Genomic DNA, 8,704 nt, shown 5'->3' with positions numbered 1-8,704 from the left:
GTTTTTTTAGCACATATTATTGCAGTGTGTTTAATGTGCAATTCAGTCACTAAAAGCTTTATGCCCTTTCATGAGTAGCGCATTACAGGGCATCTTTAACACAAAAGCTTTAACTACACCTTCCTGCTTTGGACCTGACCTCACTTGTCTGCTGCCTGCCCGGACCTCTGGTTCGTCTTCTATATCCGCTCTCTGCCTGCCCTGACCTTCACTTGGCTTTGGACTCCATGCTTTGGATAGCCCTACGGACCCACCTAAGTCCTGCCAGCCACCAGAACCCAAGGGCTCAACCTGCAGGCGAAGCTCCAGTCAGACCCATCTCCGGGCTCGTCCACCAGATGTTGGTGCGGGCCTAGCGGGCTTCCTCGCTGGGCCACGTCAACCTCACCACAGCACCAAGGGTCCACTGTAACCAAGGGTGTTACAACTACATTGATTTAATACTCTTTCTTACAAACGTTTAGGGTGGCATAAAGAGACGACATGGTTTTTGAGCTCCTCTAAATTGCCTTTTTTCTTGATTACCAATGCCTCATACCAAACACAAGGCTAAGATCCAGGATGTGGTCCCAGCCAGCCCCAAGGTCAACCACTTACAGTGTACAATTGAGGGCTTTCTTACCCAAGCCTTCAAAGTTTCTTCTGGGGCCGGTGCCATTGCGGGGAGATCTGCAGATTGAGCTGAGGCCCTGCTGAACACTGAATCATCCTTGAGCCCCAGAGCGCGGAGAACTCCTCCCCCTCCTCACTGGATGCCATCAACGGATGACTCCTCACCAACACGCGGGCAGCTGCAATGTCTGGGGAGGTTTCACCTTGTATCGAAGGGAGCTGTTTCCTGTGTTCTCCTGTTGAGGTGGTGGCCTTAATGCAAGTCTGGCAGTCCCCTGTTGAACTGGGACGCTGTGGAAAACTTACAAGGTCCAGCCTTCAACTCCATTGGCTGGAGTTGAAGACTGAACCTGTAAGTTTTCTATTTCTTCTTCCAGTAATGAAGTTGGAGTAAGAGCTATTCAACGTGAGGTGCTTGAGAAGCCAGAGGTAGTGACTCTTGAATCTGTTTGGTCTGCCCTCGTTATTCTGAAGAAATCTATATCTTCTCTTGTGGATGTTACTTCTGACATTAATTCTCATATACTACAGGTGTAACCTGGGCACTACTTGGGTTACCAGTAAGCCCTGGGTTAGTGCAGTGTCAATTAGCTAGAGCAGGATGGATGAAAGGAGAGACTATTCAAATACAAACCCTCTTTCTGTGGGGTCTGGAATGGCCAGCCCCTTTGTAACAGTATACAACTGTGCCCCTGCAACAGCTCGGGAGGCAGTCCTTTGAGTTTAGAGCAGAGTTCAGAGGTAAAGAGATTGAAGCTTTTGTTGTTTTACTTTCCTGGCCAGTTTATCTAAGCAAGTCCTGTTCGGTGGTCCTGACCAGGGTCGGGAGGGTTTCTGCCCAGCCTGTCTGGTGGGAGATCCCTCTGGGTGCACTTTACCTTTTTAAGTGTAGGGGCCTCGCCGGAGCCTCTTCAGCTCCTGGACTCAGGGCACAGGGACCCCTGGGTCCAAGCCTGGCAGGTTAGAAAAGACCTGCCCCCTCCTTCCCCCCCCCCCCCCCCCCCCCATTGCCTTGGTGAAGAAGGGGGTACCAGTGACCTGCTGTAAGCCACCCTGGAGTTCTCTTCAGTTTTGTAAGCCTAATTTCAGGATCCAGGTTGGAAGTTCTGACTGCCCTTCCTTCCTGCTGGGAGCATTGAGAATCCTGCTCCAAGGGATCTCTCCCATCAGGGATTCAAAGACCAAGGACTGCATAAGGACAGAGAAGGTTTGACTCATCTAATAGTAAGTAAAGGCAAAACCCATCCAGTGATTCTCCAAGACCCTGGGGAGAGAGAGAGAAGTTTAACTCTCTGTGCAGCAGCTTAGTATTTTGGCCATCTGGAAAGGGTGCTCTGCCCAATCAAAGGACACCCTGCCCACCTGGAGACTCCATTCTTACAAGCCCTGGAGGGTAGAAGTTCCCCTGACTCTGGCATCAGTCATTCCTGCACAGATTCAGGAAAAATATGTAAAGAACATATTTAATGTATGATAATGTGGACCAGTATTGTGCCATTTTTCAACTATTTGCGACAGTAAAGATTTATTTGGATGCTAACACAGTGGCTGCTTTGAATTTTTGGGCAGACAGCACATAGAGTATCCGAATTTCCCTAACCCAGGGGACTCCAGAGGGAGAGTTAGTCAGCCCGCACCGAGAACCAAGAGGACTTCTTTCATCCCCCAGTCGAAAGAGCCCACACCCTGGGAAGGAAGGGAGGCTGGAGCGCTAACCTGGGTTCCTGCCCCAAAGAACTTATAAATTCTTTTATGGCCCCATTAGAGTGCAGCCCGTACCTAGGATAGGGTTACACAAGTAAGAATTGTTGCGCTTTCCTCTCAGAAAGGGAAAACGGAAGAAACAGATAAACGTCTGCTTACGTTACAGAATGCACAAGTGAATTTGGTAAATGCTAGCAAGATAGAAAATATTGAAAACTCGTTTCGTTATCTTAATCTGAGAGTATTGAATTTTCCTGTTTGGAGTTTATATCACCTTTAGAACTTTTAAAAAAATATTTGCTAGAAGTTTTGACATTTCCAGTTGCAGCAGTTCCATCTATTGCTAAGGTTTATTATCTTTCAAGAGAAACTTCAAATGGCCATGAAGCAGAAATGGATTTGATTGAATTTTTGAAATTTTCTTCAGAATTTCATGTTACAAGTTCTGGGACTCTTTTGATCAAATTTGTGGTCCCATAAGATCGGAATTTAGTGTTAAAAATGTTTTTTTTGTAATAGGCAAACGGTCGGAAGATTTGGCTTTTCCCAGATATTACCAGGGTTACTCAATTGCATAGGAAATCATTTCTTGGAATGCATCAGGAAGTCATAGCCCTTGGTACTCAATTTATCCTTCATGTAAATGCATCGTGAAACAATCTAATGCGAAATCTTTATACTTTGAGCTTTCTCAAATGAGATGTTACCTAGATTCTCATGCTGATCACTATTAGCCAACTTATAACTATCCTTGTTTCGGAAGGAGGTCTTCTGAAACATGGGTCGTGTCGGGCAAAATAAAGGTTAAGCTCAGGCATGGGCAGAAATCCACCAAGTTGCAATCCAGATTCAATAGTTTATCAATGGTGAGTGAATAAAAAGTGTTTTTCTTAATATTTCATAAAAAAAAGGCAAGGAAGAACGGAAATATAGAGGACCTATGATTATACATTATACGGATGCAGATCACTTGTGTGGTATTTCAGCAAAGTTTGCATAATAAAGCTTCTTTGAGCTTAGCCACCATTGGTGAACTTAAAATGAATGCAACCATATTAAGTATGAGGTCCTATCCGTTTTGATGATCCATCCCATGAAGTTTCCTGGATGTATAGTTTTATTCTCTTGCCAACACATACCATACAGTAATCAGTTGTGAGTTTAAAACTTATAACTGTCGGCAATGTTTGTTTGTTTATTTATTTATTTGTTTTTAAATTTATTTATTTGTTCTGATATACCGACATTCAAACACATCGGTTTACATGATAACTTGTGAGATAGTGTGACAACAGGTCATATTATCTTTACATTGTAACATAGTAAAAATACAGCAAAGTATTGTTTTAAAAATTATAACATTGTAAAAACAAAAGCGACTTATTATCTTAACATTATAACAGTTAACGTTATTGAAACAGTATGGATTTTCGATGGGACTATTATGTATTCTCATTAGTAGGTTATGTGCAGGGTTAGAGTTCTGGTTGTTAGGGGTCGTTTAACAATGACGTGGGGTTAACTGTTGGCTGGGTAGGCTTTTTGGAATAGTCGGGTTTTTAGTGATTGAGGGTTCAGTTCTGAGTTTTGCTGGAAGTTTGTTCCACAGTGCAGGGCCTGCTATTGAAATTGTGCGTTTTCACATTGAGGTGAGGTGGGCCTGTTTGTTGGAGGGGATGGTAAGTAATTCGGTGTTATTGGATCGTAGGTTTCTTTGAGAGGTGTATGGATGAAGGGTGTCCCTTAGCTGGTCTGTCTTTTCGTTGTTGATGGATTTGTGCATGAGGGTAAGGGCTTTCTATTGAATTCTGGGGGTTATGGGGAGCCAGTGGAGGTCTTTTAGTATGGGGGTGATGTGTGTGGAGCGCTTGCTGTTTGTGAAGGATCTGGCTGCCGCATTTTGCAGTAGTTGGAGGGGCTTGAGGGTGGAGGTTGGGAGCCCAAGGAGAATGGAGTTACAATAGTCGAGTTTGGGGAAAATGAGGACCTGGAAAGGGGCAGGCCGGGGGGCAGGGTGGGGGCTGACTGGAACAGTGGTCATTAGGCCCTGTACCGGGGAAGCGTGTGCCAGCAGCCGGCCGGCACATGGGACTTACTGCTGCTCAAAGGAGCAGGTAAGTTCGAAAATTAAAAAAAAAGAGGTTGGAGCGAACTGGGAGGGAACTGGTGTAAAGCCCGATCGCGTCGCTGCCTGTTTTTAACTGCCATTGGCCGACCCCTGGCACATGGTAGGAGCAATGGATGGCCAGCGCCATTTTTAAAGATGGCGCCGGCCATCCATTGCTCCTACCATGTGACAGGGGCTGACCAATGACACTGATAGCCCCTGTCACATGGTAAGGGCAAAGGGCCATTGGTGCCATTTTGATTAGTGGCAGCTGACGGCCCGAAAGCGGGAGATCACTCCTGGGACCCCAGCTGGACCACCAGGTACTTTAAAAAGTTTTGGGGGGGTCGGGAGGGTGGGGGATTTGAAATAATTTGAAACAATTTGATTTAAAGGCTCGGGGTGGGTTTGGGGGTTGTTTTTCAGTGTGCCCTTTCTTCCCACCCCCACCCCCCCCCAAATGATAAGAAAACCACATGAAAATTTTCATGGGATTTTCCTATCGGTTTCGGGACCCCCCGAATTTTGACAAGTTTGAAAATATCGTCCGATAGAAAGACCATCACTAAGATAAGTTTTGATCACAAATTTTATTTGCATTATTTCAAAAGATAAGAAAATTACAAGAGGTTTGGACTAATAATTATTTACAAAGCAATGACAATCTGATGACCTGTAGTGCTTAGTATGAATTGTCCTCTATTGTATGGAAAAATCTTCTCCAGTTGGTTGATTGGTTGTTAGTTAATAAAGTTAAACATGATAGTTTTCTGTCATCTTTAATACAAAATTATCAAATGGTCGGAGGAGAATCAAGTTGGCCGCAACAAGGGAGGTCACGCAGAGAGGAGCTCTCAGTACTGCTTGCTTTCCGTTCCTCATTATCATATGCCCCATACAAATGAAAGGGCAAAATATGGGTGGAAACCCTGACTACACCGTTACCTGCCCTTTCTCAAGCAAATATTGAGAACTTCTTCATGCCAATGGCGATTTCGACCCCGGGAGGAGTGTCTGCTGCGACGGGTGGTGGGGAGCAAATGCTGATGCCACTGGACTCATTAACATCTTTGAGCCCCGGGGCTCCCATAACACCCTCACCTCTGCGGTTTGAACAACCAATGGATTCGGGCCGGCTACTCGACCGAAGTTACCGAAAGAACCAGTTCCTTCGGGAGGAACCCATTGGAGTTGGCTACAAACGCACACAGTGCTGGAGGAACTGGAACCTCAGAGCATTCGCTACAGCTACAGCATTTCCTGGAACCGAGTGTGGGTAAAGAGTTGGAATCAGTCCCTTCAGAGGTTACAACTTCGAGGTATGAAGGCATGACGGCATCCCCAGCCTTGGGAGAAGAACACCGCCATGAGGGTGTGGTAAGCGCTGTTTCTACTTTAACTGCGGTTAAGTTGCAAGAAGTAACTTTAGAAACTGTATGGAAGGCTCTACTTTCCTTAGAATCCTCCATAGTGACTTTGTCTAAAATTATGACGGATACACATCATATCTGTCAGCTTGATCCCTTGTTGGCAGTTCATACAGATAAATTACAAGATCTGGAAAATCGAGTATCTCTACTTCAAGTTACTCAGGCTCCTTTGGTACAAGGGGAATTGAAAAATTGAGAACTTAGAAAATGAAACAAGATAAAAAAAAATTTAAGAATATTAAATTTTCCACATGTAAGTTTAATTGCACCTTTGGAGCAATTCAAAAAATATTTAGTGGAAATATTACAAATATTCAGGGAATCGATTCCATCTATTGTTAAGATCTACTTCATAAAAACTGAGAAGAAAGAAGGCCAAGGAAATCCAATTCAAAATCTGGACACTGGAAACCTTACAAACTTCCTGGAGCAAGCGTCTGAAGAGCAAATAGATTACTGTGGGATGTTGTTGGTTACTTTTTCATCTGTTGCAGATAGAGATCAAATCTAAGACTTTTTCTCCGGAATAGAGAAACATTGTTCTTAGGATATAAGATATGGATTTATCCAGATCTGACACAGATCACCCAACAAAGGAGGAAAAGATTTTTGGCTATGTGTCAGGAGGCTAGAGATATTGGAGCCCAGATTACAATACGTTACCCCAGCAAATGCGTTTTGAGATTAAACAATTTGAGATATTTATTTTTTGACCCTCAGCAGCTGCAATCGTTTCTTGATTCACATTGCCCCAGTTATCAAAGTGCTAACTAATCCAGTTATGGGATTAATTATGTCAAGGCCGTCTCTCCCTTGATTTCTTTAAAAAAATGTTCCTCCTGTATTAGCTCCAGTAAATTGATTCTCCCATTTTCTTTATAACAGGTTGATAATATTGCGTAATTCAATGAAAAACTTTCTTTAGTTTTTTTGCTTTAATAGTGGAAATTGCAAATGTAATATGAAAAGATAAATATTACTGTATGACCCTTCTAATGATATGCATGTATTGCTATCTAAGATTGTTTAAAAAATGCATAAATTAAAAATAAAAAATAAAAATTAGCAATTTTTATGCAGATTTTAACAGACTGAAAAACATGTGCAAAAGTCTGGAGAGCCTTCCAGGTGATTCATTACTATTTTTTTAAAGTTGTTAATAAGGCCCAAAAGGTTGATTGATTCATTCGGCTTTCATTTAGTCAGGTAAAGGTAATTCCATGGTTGGACAAATACTCTGTCCCTGCTAACATCAAACTGTGGTTGTTGTTCTGGTCAGAGTATTTGTTCAAACATGGAATTGTGTCTTCATCCAACCAAGTCAATCAATTTTGTGGGCCTTATTAACAACCTTTTAAAAAATAAGGGCCAGATTTTAAAACTTATGCGCAGGCGTAGATTTGTGCGCGCAACCTGGCGCGCACAAATCTACGCCCGATTTTATAACTTGCGTGCGCAGCCGCGCGCATGTTATAAAAGCCGGGGTCGACGTGCGCAAAGGGGTGCACACTTGTGCACCTTGCGAGCGCTGAGCCCTAGGGGAGCCCCGATGGCTTTCCCCCTTCCCTCCGAGACTGCTCCGAAATCAGAGCGGCCTTAGAGGGAACTTTTTTTCGGTCCCCCCCACCTTCCCCTATCTAACCCAACCCCCAGCCTTACCTAAATCTCCCCCCACCTTATTTTATTTCTTACGCCTGCCCGAGGCAGGCGTATCTTGCGCGCACCGGCCAGCTGCCGGCGCACAAACCTTCGGCACAGCCGCAAAGAAGGAGGCCTCGCGACTGCCCTGGACCGCCCCCGAACCGCTGTCACCCCCCTGACCTGCCCTGGACCGCCGCCACGCCCCCAGACCCGCCCCCGGACCGCCCCTTTTTCAAAGCCCCAGGACATACGCGCGTCCTGTGGCTTGCGCGTGCTGCAGAGCCTATGCAAAATAGGCTCAGCGTGCGCAGGGGCAGATTTTCTAGGGTTATGCGTGTATGTTAAGCACGTGGCCTTTGAAAATCTGCCCCTAAATTAGCAATAAATCAACTGGAAGAGTGTCCAAAATCTTTGAAGATGCATATTCACTGTTTTATTATTCTCAATCTGTTAAAAATCAGCAAATAAAAAGTAATTTTGCATTAAAAATTGTAAAAAGATATGTTCAACTTTATACCATGTAGAGGTAGTGTCAGCTTCTGTTCACTTAGATGCCTTTTGAAAGGCATTTAATCATATAACATGTAAGTTATCCTGCTAAATCCCAGCTTTTGAATATCCCTGGCATTTGGCAGGGGTTCCAGGGCAGGGTTGAGTTAGCCAAATAACTTATCCAGCTAATTCCGATATTTGGAGTTGGCCAAATCAATTATTCATCTAACTCAAGACATAGCTGAGAGCAAGTTCAAAGTTATCCAGCCTCGTGTGGCCGGATAACTTTAGCCTTAACTGGCTGTATTCAAAAAGCATCTAGCCGGTTAAGTGGTGATAGGCCTTTAAAAAATATTGTATGCAGGCCCGGTGTCCCAAATCTGCCCCGCCCCCTCCCCAAACACACACACAAATCGATCAATGTTGAAAAAAGTGGTCTGCTGAGCCAAGCTGCCCCCCCAAAAAACCTCTCCAAGTGTGATTTTAAAAATAAAAGAAATCCAGGTGGTGCCAGCCTCCCCCTTCCCCTGCCCCGGTTAGCAAAGTCTTACATGGTTGTCTCCCTACCACCCGGTATCTTTGTTGAAGGCTGCAGTACAGCCTTTGTGCTCAAAGTAAGTAGGTTCAGAAGAAAGAATACACATACCACTTGATATTAAGTTCCGAAGAGTGGTTTAGTGTTTAGTTGAGAAAAGAACAATCTGTGCAAAACAAGAAT

Source organism: Rhinatrema bivittatum, chromosome 9 (genome assembly GCF_901001135.1).
Source record: "Rhinatrema bivittatum chromosome 9, aRhiBiv1.1, whole genome shotgun sequence".
In the NCBI taxonomy this organism is placed as follows: domain Eukaryota; kingdom Metazoa; phylum Chordata; class Amphibia; order Gymnophiona; family Rhinatrematidae; genus Rhinatrema; species Rhinatrema bivittatum.
Note: the sequence above shows the minus strand (reverse complement) of the source record.